Genomic DNA, 19,337 nt, shown 5'->3' with positions numbered 1-19,337 from the left:
GTCATGCTCCACATACATTGGGTAAATCTCACTACTCCCCACTTGTCCAGTAAAAATGAAGGCAACAGTTAGCCCAACAAACCTGCATGTGCCACAGAAATCTGTGCGGCCTGCCAGAAAACTATCATCATCACAAAAGCGTATGTGCCACTGAAATTGGGTAAGTCCCACTACACACAACTCCCACTAAAAAGGAAGAAGGCAACAGTTAGCCCAACAAATTGCCTGCGCGTTACCACAGTCACACCACTGTCACGTAATACTTTGTTGTTATAAAAGGTGGTAGCCATACTACCACCTCAAAGCTTAACAAATAGTGTTTAATAAAGAGCACGTGATATAACATATCGGAGCATCTTAAGCGAAGGTTTCTTTGTAAACCTGTGTGTAAGAGTGGTAGGGTCAAGATGCAGCAAAACTATACTACGACCTTCCTAACGCTTCAGTCGTCAATCAGCGCTGTTGTTTGTCCCTTTTCTTCGTCTTTCGTATTCCTTTGCGTGCTGTTCCACTTACGAGTATCTTCAAATTTCGTTACAACGTTAAAATAAAGTTTTGGCTCGGCACGTACTGCAGTTGCGCCCTATCAAGTACACGTGAATGAAATTTTGTTGCATTTGCATGTTATACTTAAAGATTACAGCGATGCCAGAAAACACAACTCCTATTTAATTAGTGAACATTGTTTCCCCTAGAGATAGTGAAAATCGTTAAAGCGAAAAATGTAAGAAGCGCAAAGTTTTAGGAATTCCTAATTATGCACCGTATATAGCAGTCTGTTAACTGCGTCCGCTGGAGCATCCAAAATGCATGGTGCAATCTGACCCATCCACTTACAGCTAACGCATTAGTCAGGATGTTTCTGAGGAGTTCAAAAAAGTTCTGCTAACGTATGTTTCCGGTTTATTTCAGAGAGATTATGCAATAATTTTGTTAGCTTAAGATGTACTGTTAGCGGGAGTTTACAGAATAGCGTGGCATCGTTTTTCGTGGTTCAGCTAGAAGTGACAGTGTCTCTTCCTTGAGTCACGCACTTTTCGGCAACCTATATTTTTAACATCTGTAGTGTAAATAGAACACCAGCTTGCTAGGGGCAGCTAATTTGAACTTTAGACTGTTTGAAATGCTATGTAAATCTAGTAAAAATATCCGTAGTCGTTGCCAAGAAAAACAATATCTCTATGCACACGGATTTAAACAGCAGTGCTCATGTTATGCAGATTTCTTTTTAATAAAATACAACACTTCTACCTTCCTAAAACTAATGTTATCCATGCTGTCGTAGGGTTTCAATTAAACAATAACAAACATATTTACGTAACTATTTTATTTATTTGTTGTAAGCGACCTACAAAAGTATGCCCGCTATTGTTTCAGTCTGCGGCCGCACAGCTTCAGACCATCCATCATCGTCAGCTCCGGTCGCACTGTTTGTTTATTTGGGCTTCACTCTTCAGCATTGTCCGTACGACTTGGTCGCCGCCTACAAGGTCACTTACGGAGCGGCTCTATTTTTGACGCTGCCACTGCGAAATAAACACACTCATGGAACACAGCAGCCGCTGGAGAATGCATGCGGGCCGATGCGGCAGCTGATACGCCTCAGACATCGCGATGAGGATCAGACCTTGCCAAAATATCAACTACACAACGGTATGAACGACCTTCGATATCATAATTTGTCTATTGAGGGCGAGGCCCACACCGGAAAAGCTGGCGCCACCATCGGCGTGACGTACTGCGAGCGATCACATGGTCGTAAATGGTTTGGAGCATGCAGTAACATACATATTTTACATCAGTGGAGCAGGCTTAAATGTGTTTGTCAGTGTTCGTCCTTAAGGACTGCACCCCATCATTCGAGCTTTTAGCAACGAATGTATCCTAAATATGGAACATGCGGAGCACATCCTGACGAAAACCGTTAAGCGCCATGTGGCTTTCTCAGAAACTATCGCCCCGAAAGGCCAGCCCTGTTTGTGAGTATTCACACAAAACATCGCTTTTAAGCGGCCTCTCGGGATCTGAACCGCGTGTTGAATATTGAAGATCCATTCATTGCTAAAAGCGCGAGTGGTGTGGCGCAGTTATTAGGAACGAACACTGACAAATGTATTTCAGCCTGCTCCATTGGCATAAAAGATTTATATTACTGCATGCCCCAAAACCCTCTTTTGTCGTGTGTTGAAGAATGCACTCACCATTCTGGAGTAATCTCGTTTCAAAATAAGACAGGTATACCAGTTAGCCGGTACTTTTTATTACGTTTCAATCAACCTATGTTGAATGTCAAAGACAGACCTACATTAATAAAGAAAGGGATTGTATTGAGTCCCGTCCGGCACCCATTTGGAGTGACATTTTCTTGGCCCACTATGATAGACGCGTCTAAACAAGTATTAAAGCGGTGAAGATCACCAATATCTTCAGATATGCAGACGATTACCTTGTCTTACTTGACTCCACTCAACATGTAAGCGAATTGAGTTGGCCTTTTTACCCGTTGTCTTGCCAATTTGGTGATAATACATTAGCTTCCTCTTAACATTACCATTCAGCTCTCAGACTTAGGAATTTTCCTGTTTGATAACCATGTGTGTTGGGATAATACGTGACAGTAAGATGCTGCTTCCGTATCAGTCATCTCATTCTATGCTGGTGAAGCGTGCAATTGCTTGTGTATGCCTTGACAACGCGCTTCACAAATCATGCCGCCATAAAATGTCTAGTAGCTTTGATAAATAAAAGAAGCGCCTTTCGCTGGCAGTTTACCCAAGTCATGCCCTTATCTCAATGCCAGAAAGTGTGTTGAAAAATTTAAATAAGCAAAATGGCACATGCGCGAGCAGTTCTGACGGTATGAAAAAGGTTGTCATGCCGCATATGCACAACGTGGCACATATGCGTTAAAGAAAATTGGACGGAAGGTTAAGGTAGATGTGTTATTTTCTGCTCCACAGAAATTAATCTGCATTTCCAAGGCCACAGACCCTTTCGAGGGACACGTGTCCATTAAGGGGATAGTGTATGCGAAACTTTCTTTAAAGAGTGCACTGCTGTGTATAGGAATGTGGATAAAGATGGGCGAAAGATTGTTTAAGCCCCCCTGATAGCGAGGATCGGTGAGAGCTGCATCAGGTGTACCATTCGGTGACTTGACTGCGAACGAATTCGCCTTTCAGGACGCGGAAAGTTGTCATGTGCGTTGATTTTGCCTTTTCCGTGTACGCATCTAAAAATGCTGTTGTTTCTGATATACTAAATAGTCAGTTGAAAGTTAAAGCTTGTCCCGTGGTGTCTTTCTCGTCCGCGTGTGCTAGCACTATCAAACCTTTTGATCAGATATATCGCACAGTAGAGAGGCACCTTCACCAGGGTCGTAAAAGAGCAGCGCAATTCACTTTGATGGCGTACAACAAAGAGGCCGTTTCCTACGTACAGCGACGTTCCTATACGGACTGAAGAGAAGCAGATATGAAGCTTCCGTGGTTGTACTCTTTCCGACAAGCTTCTGCTTCATTCACGATATCTTTCGCCGACGCATGAATCTTCGGAGAGAGCCGTCTACTGACCGCAATATACGAATGTATTGCTCGAGCGAGAGGAGGTCATTTATTCCCGTGCCCCAGGCAGCGTGGCTGGCCGACCCTGAAACCACGCAGTCTGCCGCTGTCATATAGTATCGCTACGGCGTCGGTAGTACGTCATCGCACGTCGTGGACCGCCTTCCGCCGAAACACGCCAAAGTTTGTGGTGGCTGGTTGGGGAAGGGGGGTGGGTGCCACCGCATCACAGGCGTGGTGCCCACGGATGCGCCACCAGCACGCAGCGTTCAGAGTCAGAGCATCCGCTGCCGGACGTCGTCAGCGCGGAAGACACGGCAACGCGTGGATTTGCCCCGTGGCATCTGCAGGCTCTGGCTTTCCTTGCGCCGGCTATGCGAAACACCACGTATACAGGCCTCCAGAAGCACGCAAATAAACGTACTTGCACTGACGAACAGCACAACACAACAAGCGCTGCGGCTCGCTCACGACGCGGACAGGTACATAACAGCGGCCCGCCTGTGCCTCGCTGCTGCGCGACATTTGTTTTCGTGGCCACTACAGGGAGCGACCGCCGCGCCGCCATCCGATAGCGCCTGAAACGCGCTTCTGGGCACTTTTTCTCCCTGAAGACGGCCGCTGGCCTAGGTACTGAGGAGGAAAACGCTCCTAGCTCCACTTGTCCCTAAACGCGCTTCGCGCCGGTGTCAACCGTGTCAACTCACGTCAAGGACTCAAGGTAAGTTCTTGCATTCCTTGTTCTGCGATGTTTTCTACGCGCGACGATGAAATTTCTCCACGCAGTACGCATCTCTACTTAGAACTATTTTCAGCGTGACAGTTTTTGTATTTTCTTGTAGCCTGGGAACACCGTTCAATTTGTGCGACAGAAACTTATGCAGCTTCCGTCTCACGCTATTGTATGGAAACGGTTGAATACCGCTTGTAGTTACTTTCTTGCCCTAGAGTTGAACTAGTAAAAGGTTTGTGACACACACTTATGAGAACGAATGCAATAAGCTAGGTCTTCGCTTGTACATTAGTGTGCAAAAAAGCTTTTATTTGCGCAGGTGCCCATGCTGCGAGTGCAGTCGTAACACTTTGGCGTTGGATCCGAGCCCATGGAGAAAGTTGGAGCTGTATGTAAGTACACTTTGTGCATGCATATTCTTCGTTTGACCATTGCGAAATATGTCAGAAGTGGTGTACTAATCAGTGCACAAAAATTGATCTGCCAACGTTAAACAAAAAGCATTTAATAAAACTAATGAGCCGTAGTGTCCCCACTTCACTGCTCATGGGCTTTTTTTCATTAGCTTAATGGGCACAGGCCACTGCTCTGCCAAGAAGCCAGACATGAAGTTCAAGGGGACACAGCTTTTGCATCGGTCTGGCTTTAATGAGGGCAACTTGCGCTGTGATTCAAAATTCTATTTTCAAGCCGTTGTTCAAAGCTTTACAGGAGGCTAACACATACAATAGGGCTCTCGTGGTTCAAAAACCGTGGGCAGGACTACCGCTCAAGGTAAAAGAAATCTAGGCCGAAGGTTTACAGGCTAGTATGATTGACAATTGGGCGAGTTGGTAACAATTAATAGCTGGTAGAGGCTAAACAGTGCGAAATAACAGAGACCAAGGACGAGTACACACGACAAGAGTGCTGACTTTCAACTGAAAAGTTTATTGAAGAAACATCATGATGTACTCTTACTGCGCATGCTCTTACAAGGCAAGAAACTCATGACGACGTCATGGCATTGAAGTGGTGTTCGCAACCAAGAATAAAGTTGGTGATATCTACACAGCAGTGCGGAAAAAGGCCCAGTGGTGAAGGATTCATATTCCATTAAGCACACGAATGTTTTTGTGCCATTGGCATTGTGTACGTGTGGAAGTGTTTACATTGGGTAATCGGGGCGACGCGTAAACTCGCAACTGAGGGAGCATCAAAATTCCCCGAGAAGTAATGTTCGCTCGACGCACTTGGCAATGCACTGCCAAGATTGCGGGTACACCGCAGAATTTTCTAGAATGAGGATTCTTTTCCGCCACTACGACCAGTTGACATGCGAAATCTTCGAGGCCCGCAAAATACAGAAGGCAGGGCATAACTGTGTCATTCAGTCTTCAATAGCCCTCCAGGAAAAGGAAATTTCTTTTTTAGATTCTTGTAATCATTAACAGTGCTAAGATTACTAGCAAGAGCGAGCCAAAGAGCCCGGATGAAAGCATGCCAGTTTCATTACCCTCTGCTATTGCCATGTATTAGCATGGCTCTTATGACAAACACCGACATCCCGGAATATTTTCTGGCTGTTTTAGGTCAGCAGTTAATGTACAAGCTTCCTAAATTCTTCCATTCCATGCTATGTTCTATCATGAATTAGAGGCTCAAGACATCAAGTACATCAACAGTTTCTTCCGTTGTTTGTTATTGAAAGCATGTTGTAGGGATGGGTACGTTTCTGTATGAGATAGATTTTGCACATACCGCAGATCCATATGTGCTCAAATACTGCAGAAAGTTTCAGTATTATCGTCACCATCTTTCAAAGTAGCATTTGGCGTTGTTAGTTGCCTAGTTTCTGAAGGAAGAAAAAAACTGGAAAGGGTGAGTTCCTGGACTCCAATCTCGAAGGTGATGCTTTACCTCCATGCAAATTCATCGACGTTCGAAAAAAAAAAAAGACAAATTCGCATAAGATCTGCATATTTTTGTTGGAATCCTTCGGTATTACTTTTCATGTTAACTAGTTTATTTGTATAGGGAAACGCTGCTCAATTACCTTGTCTGGAATCTGTGCACTGAGTTTGTGTGCTATGCTTAATTTGGCAGTTGCAGGGTGGTAAGGCATAGCCTTTCAGATAGCAGACTTGTCTACCATCTTTCTGGTGCTCCTGCCACGGGCTGAAGCCAATTAAATCCTTGTGAAATGTTTGCCGAAGGTTCAACGGTGTGCGCACTAGCATGTCCCAACCGATCAGGACAGAAGATAGTCAGCAAGTTTGGAGAAAATGTGCAAATTCTGCACGGTGCATTCACATTCCTGTGGACATTTGCTGGCTGGCGCATCCTCTTGCCAAAGTCCAACATCAGGGGAAAGTGCAGTGCTGCATGTCTGGAAAAAAGTTCATTGACTAAACACCAAGCGATGTCTGCCAAGGTGTCGAGCTTTCAAAGTGCAAAGAGAGAGTAAGCTTGCTCTAACAAGCATAGCAGTGGTTATGATAATGATAATGTGCATTTGTAAGTACATACTCTCATAGTGCGCTCAGTACAAAACAAGTAATCAACTAAGGCATGCAGAGTTTTAAATAGCATAGGTGTATTATGTCCGGTACTGCCTCACACAAGAAACGCCTGCTGGTGTGCCATACCCTTCTACCAGGCACGTAGGCAAGGGGGGGCCCGGGGGGCCCGCCCCCCCCCCCCCCGAAATTCGTCCATCCTTTTATATTCCCGGGCAACTTTTTTTTCTTTTTGCCATGAAAAGACTTTCTTTCGAATAGTTAGGCCTTGGGCCCCCCCCGAAAAAAAATCCTGGCTACGTGCCTGCCTTCTACCTATGAACTTGCAGCAGTTGGGGACCTATTAATTGTACCGTGGCACTGATAACGATGTAGACTTTCTAGAACAAATGGCTCGGCAGCTACAAAAGTGGGCTTGCTACGAAACATATAATGCAGGTGGCACTTTCATCGGTACTAAAGGTTTTGAAAACGCGCAAATACTTCACAAGCTTGCCCTCGGATGCGTGAACATTTCTAAAGACACCGTGTGTTTCACTTATAAGGATTTGTGCAGGTGGTATAAATAACCACTGCGGCATCGCAGAAAGTGTCAAAAACATGCTTGGAAAATGTTCCGATTTATCGTAATTTCTGAAACATAGGGTAAGCTGCTGCATGCATATGTTTGACTGACTTCATTGTGCGTTTTGCATGCAGAACGAAATTAGCATTCTGGTAATTCCATAACCAGGTCACAATTGTGAGACATACTGTTGTGGAGGAACTCGTTGATTTTGCCTACCCGGGATTCCATAAAACACCTAAATTTAATTGCACTGTGTGGGACAATATCAACTGTTCAGTTGCACCTGCTTTTGGCTGTTACAAGTTTAGTGCTGTTTACCAATGTTTTGCTGCTGCGCTTATGCGTATTTTGTGGTTGAAATTGCTTTAATTTTAAAGGAGTACTGACACGATTTTGAGACATCGCAAAAGGGACATTTTTGGTTTCCTTGGTATGCAGTGTCAACGATGTCCACACACCGGAATCGGAGAACACGTATCAAATATTTTAATTTTACTTTGAAGTTTTCGTCGCTGAGCATCTGCAAGCCAGCCACAGTGCAATGGGCATTATCCTGACGAGTCAAGACAGTTCCCCCGAGTTTGCAAGTTCTGCATCCTGCATGCAGCCTATATCGTAGAAATCACTGTCAGGGTCACTGGACGACAATTAACCCTTTGTTGCATGACAAAAATCTACGCATGTAAACACCGCTTACTTTTAATTTTCTATTATAGTGCATTCAGAAAAAGCTGAGAAAAAAGTCTCGTTGAAGTCAAAAGTTTATTTCATAAGATACAGAATGTCCACTACAGTGGACAACATGAACACCAGCTTCAATTAGTGAAAGTGGCGAGTCTTTTCAATCGTCGAGATTTCTTGCCCGAACAAATTTATGCATGAACACCAAACGTTGGATGCGGTACCACGAGAGTCGCCAGAAATGTACACATGACAAATTGAAAAAATTTGCGAGAGGTTTGAGCCCCACTCCTGGGCATCGCTGTCGGTGTCCACGGCATTATCGTCAGTGTCGCTGCTATCAACGATGTCACTCCATCTACCTACTTCTACTTCATCACCGCTGTCACCTTCACTTTCAAGGCGGTCGTCTTCACTGCCAGATGGCACGTCTTCGTCGAGCAGCGCGTTCACTTGATCCTCCGAGAAAGGAAGGTCCAACAATTCCTCAATTTCAGAACCAGTCAATGGTTTCTTTCGAGTAGCTCGCTGCGCCGGCGCATCCATGGCGTGTGGTTGAGTTGTCTAACGCAGTGCGCTGGGGAGCGAAGGGTTGCTGGTTCGAATCTGCGGTCAGGTACTTCAGATTCTTTTTCTTCTGCTTTATTTTTCTTTGTGCCTTTTTGTATATATATATATATATATATATATATATATATATATATATATATATACATACATACATACATACATACATACATACATATACATATCCGAGGCATGACGGCGACGGCAAAAATCAGCCGAGAGTGTCCATATAATTGCTATCGCAATAATAGAAACATCAGCAACCACAAATATGAAGCTACAAAAAGGAAGAGCCATGACATACAAAACCCGCACGTGAGCGTTGATTGTTCCCACCATGCATGGTGTCCACTACAGTAGACATATTGCAAAATTTGTTCTGAAAAATTATCTTCACTTCACTAAGCCACAATATTTATGGCTCGTGACTACGAATGCTTCTTCTATCGCGTGCATACAATAACGCATAACAAATCGCTATTTCATCTCAGTTATAAGGAAAAGAAGTAAAGAAGAACGTGACATACGCACCGGAGCAGGAGGCTGCCATTTTGAGCAAGTGTGCAAAAAAACCCGCGGTATCCTGCCGCCGTCTAGTGCGGCGAATGAAAACCCCTTTTGTCCACCGTAGCTACCAATACGCAGGTGCGCATCTCCGAGGCATCGCAGCTGCTTCAAAAATTCCAAAAATTTGTCCACTGTAGTGGACAGCATGCAACAAAGGGTTAACTTATTGTTGTTTATGTGCACCACGGGCAGATGATGGATTTGCCGCTAGTACGTCGCGAGTTTCTGTATCCCCGTGACATCACACTGCTATGAAACGTCACCGAGCAGCCGCCCCCTCGATATCGAAACCAAAAGTGTCTTTTTAAGGTAGCGATAAATAAAATATATACGATGCATTCCCAGGCACCACAATACTCGTTTTAGGTTTCTCGACGCCAGTATTTTTATTTAGAGCATCAATCCGAAAATTTTTAAAATTCATGTCAGTACTCCTTTAACATATCTTTTTTCCTGTCTGTACTCATAAGTAACCTCAACTTACTTGGTAAGAATCTTTAGCACATAAGCGACACAAGGACGAAAAGGGAGGGACAACGTCTGCACTAACTTTCAACGAAATGGTTTATTGCGCACAAGGCACTAATAGACACAGTGGTGGTGCCCTAGTGCTTCACCAAGATGCCATGCAGAGAGATGTCTTTTTCTGTTTTATTTTGACAAAATATATGGCACACTATAATCACTTCGCGAACGACTACACATTCAATACAGTCAATTCTTTATTCGAGAAGGATAGTTGCGGAGTGCTAACACAATTGGTACCACTTTTACATTTTTTGCAGCTTCTATTATCAATCTCGTTAGTTCAACTCTATTAGCTGATGAAACCTTTGTGTCCTGAAAGAAAGGTTCATACTCTCATCCCCTACACTGTGACGCCAGCTATCCATCGTTGCATTTGTTCACAAGATTACAGTGCTCTCTTAACCTATCATTCATGCAGTGGCTCATTTCCTGACATACCACTTACCACATGAAAGAGGTATCTGATAAACGACAGCTTCTCAGCATGTCCTATGTCGTTTTGTGCAAGCAATTGTCTACTTTGGTGCTTGACTACTAATTCTGCAAATCGATTTCAGCTTGCATGGAGCTGAAAAACTACTTGTACATTAGCACGTGATGCCATCCTTTCCATAACTGTAGTTGGATAGCGTAACAACTCAACAGGACACACAGCACATGGGAAAGGTTCACACACAACGCGTCGCACAAACAGAAGTGTAAGTCGTAAAAGGCTTAAAGGGCCCATGACAGCCGATTTTTTGTTTGTGACATTTATGTTGCAATAAGTAGGTCTATGTCTTGTAATCACGGAATGACACCGCAAATGCTCCTACGTGATGTCTAATTATTCTTAGCAGCCTTAATTATGATCATTTTTAACGTAGGTTCAAAACGCGCGCCGAAAGAGGATAAGAAACTAGCGCCGCGTGATGACGTACGCTCAGTATTGGGTGACGTCAGCCACGCGCTTGTTGAACTGCCAGTTGGATAAGTTCGTCTGCTCGTCGAGCACATGGTAGACGATGTCATCGCTGTCAGACGCAGATTCGTGGCCCTACTCATCGTCTAACGAGCCCGACGACGGTTCGCAAGTGGCAGACGCTGAGGTTGCGAATGTTTTGAACGGAGGAGCCAGGCAATGCAGCGGCTGAAATCGAACGCGTCTCCTCGCCACAAGGATCGCGGCTGCACTTTTTTCTAGCGCTCCGATGCGTTCGCCTATAGTGGACTCACTATGCGTTACTCTTTTTGTCGCCACCCGGCAGTTATTTTTTTTTACAAGCGTCTAGTGCTGACAGCACTGCTTGGCGCCGCCGTTGAAGAACGGTGAGAAGCCGTGAGCTGGTGTATCACTGGCGTCTGAAATATGGTAGCTGCGCCTTAGTCGAAGCAGCTGTAGTGAAATATAAAGAAAAACATAAGAGTATGATAATAAATTATAACGATTCCAGTTCACTACAGATGCCGCTTAGACGCCGCAGTTGTACGTCCTCACCCGAAAGCGCTGAACGGCGCACACCTTGAAACAGCGAAAGTTAGGCATCGAACCGGAAGACGTCATTTTGCTATCCACCTATAACATGTGTAAGTTGTTTCAACCTCCTGAAACAGCCGAGTACGATATTCATTGGAAGTTAGTCGAAGCGAACAGCATACACGTTCTCTGTTAAACGCGTTACACAGTTTATTTGGGCATCCGCAGCAGCTCTGCGGATGCAGCCTGCCAGCCATTCCCAATGACAGGCTGCGTCCACATATATGTAGTGGGCGCTCAACTGAAACTGTCTATTAATGCACGGCACCGCTACAACAACGCGGAATGTGGAGAAATGCACACAACGCGCGCAAGCGCCTACAGCAGAAGGGGCGGTGCGACTAGAAAAAGTTGCACTGGCGCCATCAGGATTTTTCTTCGCCAAGAGGAACGCCTGAACCCTCCCGTTCGCGCCACAAGGAAGTTGGTTCTAGTTCACTATAACAACAGTGCACCGCGCGTATTTCTGTCTGTGACGTCGACAATACTTGCTTTACCTCTGCAACGTCACAAGGGGCCTACGTCTACGTCATACTAGTGGTTATGTTGATAGGAGTTCAAAGTTCAGGTGAGCACTCAGGCTTACTTTAAAACCAAATTAAAATATCTTAAAGGCAACGCTCGTCACTCACAATCGGTCAGAAGTGCCCCCGCATGCAGGACTATGAAACAACACAAGCATCTCTCGTTTCCAAATTCGGTGTCAGGGGTCCTTTAAATAGGAAGTACCGCTCCATTGCTCTAGTTGGCTGTTCCAACAGTGATGTCGCTCAAAAAAGAATAGCTGATGTGCCATACTTGCACAAAATTTAGCATTACATAATAAGGTTGGTGTCACATACAAATGTGCAAATAGTTTTCCAGCTCTATGAAAGCTGAAATCAATTTGCAGAATTTGCACTCAAGCACGGAAGAAAACTGCTTGTAAGAAAACGATATAGGATGTGGTTTGCGGAATGTAGACAAGCTGTTGCTTATCAGATACCTCTTTTCTGCAGTAAGCAGTATGCTGGGCAAACAAGCAGCTGCATGAATGATAGGTTAAGATAGCATTGTAATGTGTGAACCTTTCTTGCAGAACACAAAGGTTTTGTCAACTAACAGAGCTGAACTAACGAGATTTATAATACTATTAGCTGCAGGAATTGCAAAAATTGGGTACCAATCGTGTTAGCACTCTGTCCCTGTCCTTGTCGGATAAAGAATCTACTTTCTTGATTGTGCAATAGTTCGTTAGTTGATTAGTGTTACGTACGTCTTGTAAAAATGAAGTGGAAAAAGACAAATAAATCTCTGTGCATGGCTTCTTGGTGCAGTGTGAGGGCACCAACACTGTATAAATGTTTGCCTCGTGTGCAATAAACGATTTTGTTTAAAGTTAGTGCATGTGTTGTGTCTCTCCATTTTCCTCCTCGTGTTGCTTATGTGCAAAAAATTCTTAGTATGTTGCCAACTAGGCTGAATTTTTCCCTAAACCTCTGTCACCCTGTGCTGCATCGTCTGTTGTCTTTTGACCAAACTATAGCCTCTTGTTTTGTTTTGTTTTTTGGTATGCAGGTGTATGTGCATGCTTGACTGAAACATTTTTTTCATTTAATATGCCTTTTGTGTGCAAGATGAAATTAGAATTCCAGATATTCCCAAAACCACAATATGATTGTCACACACAGTGCTGTGGAGGAGCTCGTTAATTTTGCCTACCCTAGATTCTTTAGCATATCTAGATTTACTTCATTAAGTGAGACAAAATCAGCTGTTCAACCGCCCCTGCTTTTGGCATTTACAGGTGTTCGACAATTCGACAAAGTGTTGCTGCTGTGCTTGTGCGTTTGCCAAGTCAGCCTTCAGATTTTTGTTGTGGTGATATATGCCTGCTCGATGGAGACACCTTGTACTTATTGTGCCTTTTGCGTGCAGGTTCTTGGACCAAGTCATCAATTCCATTGCTCTTCCTATGCCAAGTGGCCAGCATATTGGTTGGAATTGCTACAATAAAGGTTATGATCGACAACATTTGTTGAAATTTTGCATTTACTTTTGGAAGCGCAGTATAACACATTCCATGCAGCATTACTTATGAAAATGAGTCGACTTAAAATGCTTATGTTGTCTGGAGCGCAATGAATTAAGCGACTGCCATGTCAGAATAAACAGCATTAACTAATTCTTTGGACAAAAGAACACCGATTTTGCTGATATGAAAAATTCTTGTACACGGGGTGTTGCTGGAGCTGTTTCGACAAGCGTACTTGTCTTCGTGGCTGCAACTTGGAGACAAGTCGGCTTGTCGAAATGTTGGCTCCAGTGACAGCCTAGTCAAAGCGTTGTACCACGGCAGCATTTCACAATCAAAAGTTTTAGCTGTTCACTGTTAGCCTGTTACACCTCGGTGGCGCAAGCTGAGGCATTTGTTTTTCTTTATGCCTCCATATAACTTCTATCAAGAGTGATAACTAAAGGGATGTTCTGCATAATATGGCATCGGATTAATTTCTGGAGCTTCTCTAGCCAGCAAAATTGATAATCCAAAAATGGCAGAAGTTCAGGGGAAGATGGAGGCTTGAAAAGGTGAAAAATCCTTGGACACGGAGTGTCGCTGGAGTCAGCGTTTCAACAAGCAGTCTTGTCTTTTTCAAGGGTGAAAATTGCTGCTGAATGAAAGAATTCGATGCAGAAACCACTATTCGACACCTTCATTTTAGCCATATGGCGCATAAGTGTTTTAAAATACAGCAAAAATCCCCATATCTCCCGTGGAGCAAAGTTCTCTCGATTTCTTTTCATCGAAGTGAGTGGGTCGGCGGCCGTAAATGACGGGAGGCGCTCAAGGATAACTTTCGGTTTCGGTTTTTGACTGCGCGAAGCGCCACCTGCTTCCTGCAACTGGTGTCATGGAGACTTCCTGTTTAACTTTTTGAAACTCCAAGCGATTGCAACCTTTCCTTGCACTGTTGTACTTGATATTGTGGAATATATATGCGTCTGTGTACGTTATGGTTATATTAGACACCATCCGGGATATCAAGCATCGAAATCTGATGTGCGACACTTGCGCTTTGCCACTAGAAGGTAAGCAAAACACCACTGCATGCTGCACGACGGTCCTGCTGTCTGCGTAGTGAAGCAAATATGTATCGTCTTTACGGCGACCGCTGTCCTTGCATCTTGGCACGACGTAGGCGGGATCGACTCCTCCCATGTTTATCGTAGAAGAAAGTGAGCCGCGCCAATACGGACACTAGAGAACCAGACATCGTGTCTTCTCATGTGTGGGCTTTTGACGCTTTTCGTCCGATTAAAGACTGATTCCTACCTCTAGAAACTTTCTGTCGTTCTTTGTGTTTATATTCTGCCCTTTTCACCGGACTTTGAAACGAGGTCGCATTCGTTCGTCAACTGACGCAACGTGCAGAATGTTGCCTTTGCCTTGTTCGCAAAAGAAGATAGTCAATACCACGCCATCGAAGGGGCCCGTGAAGGCATAAAATCCGTCTAAAAGAAATTGACATGCTTGCTGAAGTCTGAAAGAACTAGGTTATTTTCTGCATCGCAAGAAGCCAGTCACGTGTTTGGCGCTACAGGGGACCCTCCACGGGCTGCTGCGGCTACTGTCCCAGCCTTTAAATCCGTTCCACTCCTAGCGCGAGTGCGCCGATACAGCTGTGGCAGACTGTCTACGATGCTTACATTGAATGCTGCAAGCTGCGTACATTGAAATTGTTTTATTTTTACACGTACATAAAATACGATTCGTGCATGCAGAACAAACAAGGCGTTAAATAGGGCGGCATGGCTCATCTGTTTACAATCTGTTTACAACATCACCACATTGGGAACCAATCGCACTGTTTGCATGAATGGCATTCCCCGCCAAGCGGAGGTGACCGAAGACATAGGTGTAAGTGCAGTCTTCATATATTACACTATTTAAAGCCTACTAAGTGACATGGTTTAGACCACGACCTACTGTACTCCTGACCTGCCCAGATATCGGGGGTCCTATGGGAGCGCGCGTCCCCGCTCTCGTTCAACCGCTTGCCGTAGGTGGCGCTTCCTATAACCTGTTCGTCTGCTACTCTGCGACCGTTTGGACGGCGCTGGAGTAAGAACGCCTGTATTATGTGACGAACTGCCGACATTATGTGACTGTTTCTGCAAACTTAGACCGAGGGTCAAGTAAGCTATTCTGTGCGGTTAAGTATTTACTGCGCACTGGTTGACTAACCTGAGAAGCCGTACACTTGCATAGTGTAGGACGGCTGTGTCCTTTTAAATGCAAAAAAAGTTCTAATTCACTTTCCGTATTTTTATTTCCAAAGTATTTTGCATTTATGAATAATAATTACATGATATGAGCGCTCTGCGCTGGCGAAACATCATCACGAGCGTTAAAGCTGACGTCAACGAACAGGTGCTGACTAGCGCCACAACGCTCGTAGGTTACATCCCTAGCGGCAGGAGGTATGAACTAGAACGTGGGCGCTGGAGAGGGGACATCTGGGCAGGTCAGGAGTATAGTAGGTCGTGGTTTAGACAACCTGTTACCATAAGGACCTACCAACATTGTGCATTTGTACAGAGCTGTCTATGCTTTCAGCGTGCCTTTAACTTGAGGCATTTAAAATTATTTCCTTATTATCTACTCCATCTAACTTCTAGCTGCCCTTATCCGGGTGCTCTCATGGCCACTTCCGTAACTGGTATTGGGCGTAAGGCATACCACTGGAAGAGCAGACGCCACCTTTGGTGCAACGTGCTAGGCAGGCTCATGTGGTCATAGTGGCTGCTTAGTCTTGCTTTGGGAGCACCAGAGCGAGCTGAAAACAAAACTTTAGAATGCCACCTGCGCTGTAATTCTGAGTGACTGGGGAGGTTTTCCTGCTGTTGCTGTGCGCTCGACAACACTTGAAAGAAATCACTACATTATGTAGCCACTGTCTTTGGAGGAGTTTTGTATGGTAGGCCAGTGCTCAATGCAGGGCGTACGCTATGGAGCCTGCTGCCAGCTTCCACATGTGTCCACAGGGTAAGAAGGTGCATGAATCTGCGAATGCAGAACTTAGAAACTGTAAACAGCTACTGGCTAGCACTTCCACAAGGAAGATTCTGCTTTGACGTGGGGCTGCGATGTTCGGTGAGTAGCAGGAAGCACTCACCGAGACTCGCCTGTGAACGCTGCCCAGCTAATGATGCCTTTCTTCCTCAAGGTGGCCCATATGTTTCTTACCTCCATATCACCCCCAAAATTAGGTTGATGCACTCAAGCTAATTTCAGTTAAGTTGACCTGTCCCAAATCCATTTGTTTTCTACAAAGCCATATGTATTCTTGTTGGAAAAGTGTCACACCTTTTGCGTTATAGACACAATATTGGCACCGAAATTGCTGGAAAACTTGCCATAGACTTTTGCACATTAAAAATTTCTATTGCAGTCTCTACACCTTGTTTTTACCCTGCTTTGTAGCTGCAAGCTCGTTGCTGCAGTAACTTCTCAGTTTCTGCGATTTCTAGCCCATTCTTTGTCTGCCGGCGTTGTTTGGAGAACTAGTCCAGTGAACGTTGCTATGTGATATTTGTCCACCTCCACGTTGCACAATACCACATGTTTTGCCTCGTAGACTGCTTCTGCTTCTAACAGCAGTTGCGTAGTCTGCTGTCTTAAGCTTTGGCATATGAAAGCTGATGCTATAAGAGGTAATCACATGATGTCATGAGCAAGGAACACTAGGGCGGCAGCTGCCATAGCCGTGGTCGTCCACGTGGTCCTCATTCTAGGACTACAACCAAGGTTGTTGGCCGTGCGTATTGTTTCAATATTTTTTCTCGTGACATCAGACTTGTACGCCTGGTCGCTGTACGACTACGGCTACAATGACCAGATGTAGGCACTTGCTAGCGCCGCCTGGCAGGCCGAGCTCAATGCGCTCGGTGCAGGCTCAGTGTGCTTAGTGCAGGCCTCCTGTAGATATAATGGAAAGGGAGCAATAGGAATCATTTTAAAAAAGAAGGCTCTTGTTTGTTTTAGTGCCATCCGAAGAATGTTTTGAATTATGAAAAAGCAGCAGCTGGAAATTGCTCACTGACGAGACTGATAACTGTACATACGACACCACTTGATTAATATAATTATAAGAAAAAAAAAGGCTCTTCCCGACAGCACACACAAGTCACCATAGATGTCAATTTGCCTAAAGTTTAAATTATCTTTGAAAAGCCTTGACAACATCCACGCACTGACAGTTTATTGTGTATGCAGTTAATATGCTGCGTACTTGCAATCGCCAACTTGATGCTTCATCCTTGTATCTGCCATTTACTTAGTTTCAACATTAGCTTGAACAAAATGTCATATGTGGGTCATTTCTCGAGGGATTTGACAGCAGGACTCGAGAGATCTCCATAATGACTGAAATCTGGACCTTGATTCTGAAATATACAGTTTTTGTTCCATGGTTATGTTTCACCGCACTGCAACCTCACATGGGGGTGCCACATGAAAAAAATGCTTAAAACCAGTCGCGTCTCTGTAGCTCATAAACATACTTATTAGAGTCTTTTAGCAAGTTACGGAAATATAGTACGCAAATACTGTAAGGCTGTATGGTAGCGCTCCTCCTTTCCCGCTCGTTGTGCTTTTCCCGGTGAAGGCAACCCAACACCACAAAAGCTTGCTCAAGTTACTGTGCGGTTGTCACGCATCATTGTTGCCTGTCAGCCTACACATTGTTAACGAGGAACCTGTCGTTTGAGGATGCACAGTTTCCTGAACTGTCACCTGAACTGGGAGCGGCTTAAGCACAACGAGCAGGAAAGGAGGAGCGCTACCCTACTGCCTTACCGTATTTGTGTACCATATTTCCGTAGCTTGCTAAAAGACTATTAAGAAAAAAAAGTGCGGGACAAAGACAGTCATTTGTGGGTATGCCGCTACGAAAGGTCCAGCCCGCGTGTTTGAGACCCCTGGTCTATATCATCTCAGGAACATGGAAAATAGACACTGGAAGTTTTATAAGACATCTTGTGTGGGTTGGACAAGAGAAAGACATACCAATTATAGTTGGTGATTTTACTGTAGCAAATGTGCTGCAATGACCACCATGCTGCAGCCACACCGTGTAGATCGTGAATAAATGTTTTAATCAACGGTTGTCTAACAACAGTTGGCGTGGCAGTGTTGACTGTCCGTTTTATAACAATGTAATAAAATTTACATATGTACTCCTACGGCTCAGCAAGCTAGAGTTTAGCCAGTATTTTTGTATACAATTTGTGTACACACCATTTCTGCAATGCCTGCACGACTGGTGAGGTTTCAACTGACTAAAATGCTTTCTCATGATTTGTGAAGGTTATATATAGGGGTTGGTTATATTCCATGCATTTATCCATAACATCAACAGTGCTAATAAGGTCTATTGTTGAGTAGCCTGTATGAAATCCTGCTTACTCATTTGGTTGATTGGATTCTAAGGTGGTCCTAATTCTATTAGCTATTACTTTTGCAAATACCTTGTTAGCAGTTATGAGTAAGCTGATCGGCTTCTAATTTTTCAATTTCTTGATGCCCCTTTTCATTCGAACATTTATTTTGCAAAGCATGATTACAACAAAAAGGGATATACAGAAAAGGGTCCCTTGGTTATGAGACCATACCATGAGCACATGATTATTGGATACAAATTACAAATAGGTACATAAGTTAACTGTACCAAAAACAAAAAAATACATTAATACAAGACATTGATAAACAAAGCTTATAAAAGTACATAAAACTGTATAGTAATGTCATACATAATTAATTAGGGCAATACTCACATTCTTCAAAGATTTCAGCACGCTCACAGTAAAGAGGCATTGCATATACAAACTGGCCAGTTTTTCAAGAACAGTGTGCCCCCGTCTTTAAACAGATCTGCTGTTACCTGGCGTGTTATCGCAGAGCAATGCTATTACTTTTTTAATGCTTTTCCTCGCCATAGCCGTCTGGCACAGCTGAAAAATTCCTGGGCTGCATTTTTTTTACCAGTGGCAGATGGCTGCAAAGGGCACAAGAAAACTAATAGCATCACTGTACAGCAACACCCCTTATCATAACCAGCTGCTTTGCCCCACTGCA

The sequence above is a fragment of the Rhipicephalus sanguineus genome, chromosome 4 (assembly GCF_013339695.2).
Source record: "Rhipicephalus sanguineus isolate Rsan-2018 chromosome 4, BIME_Rsan_1.4, whole genome shotgun sequence".
Taxonomy (NCBI): Eukaryota; Metazoa; Arthropoda; class Arachnida; order Ixodida; family Ixodidae; genus Rhipicephalus; species Rhipicephalus sanguineus.
Note: the sequence above shows the minus strand (reverse complement) of the source record.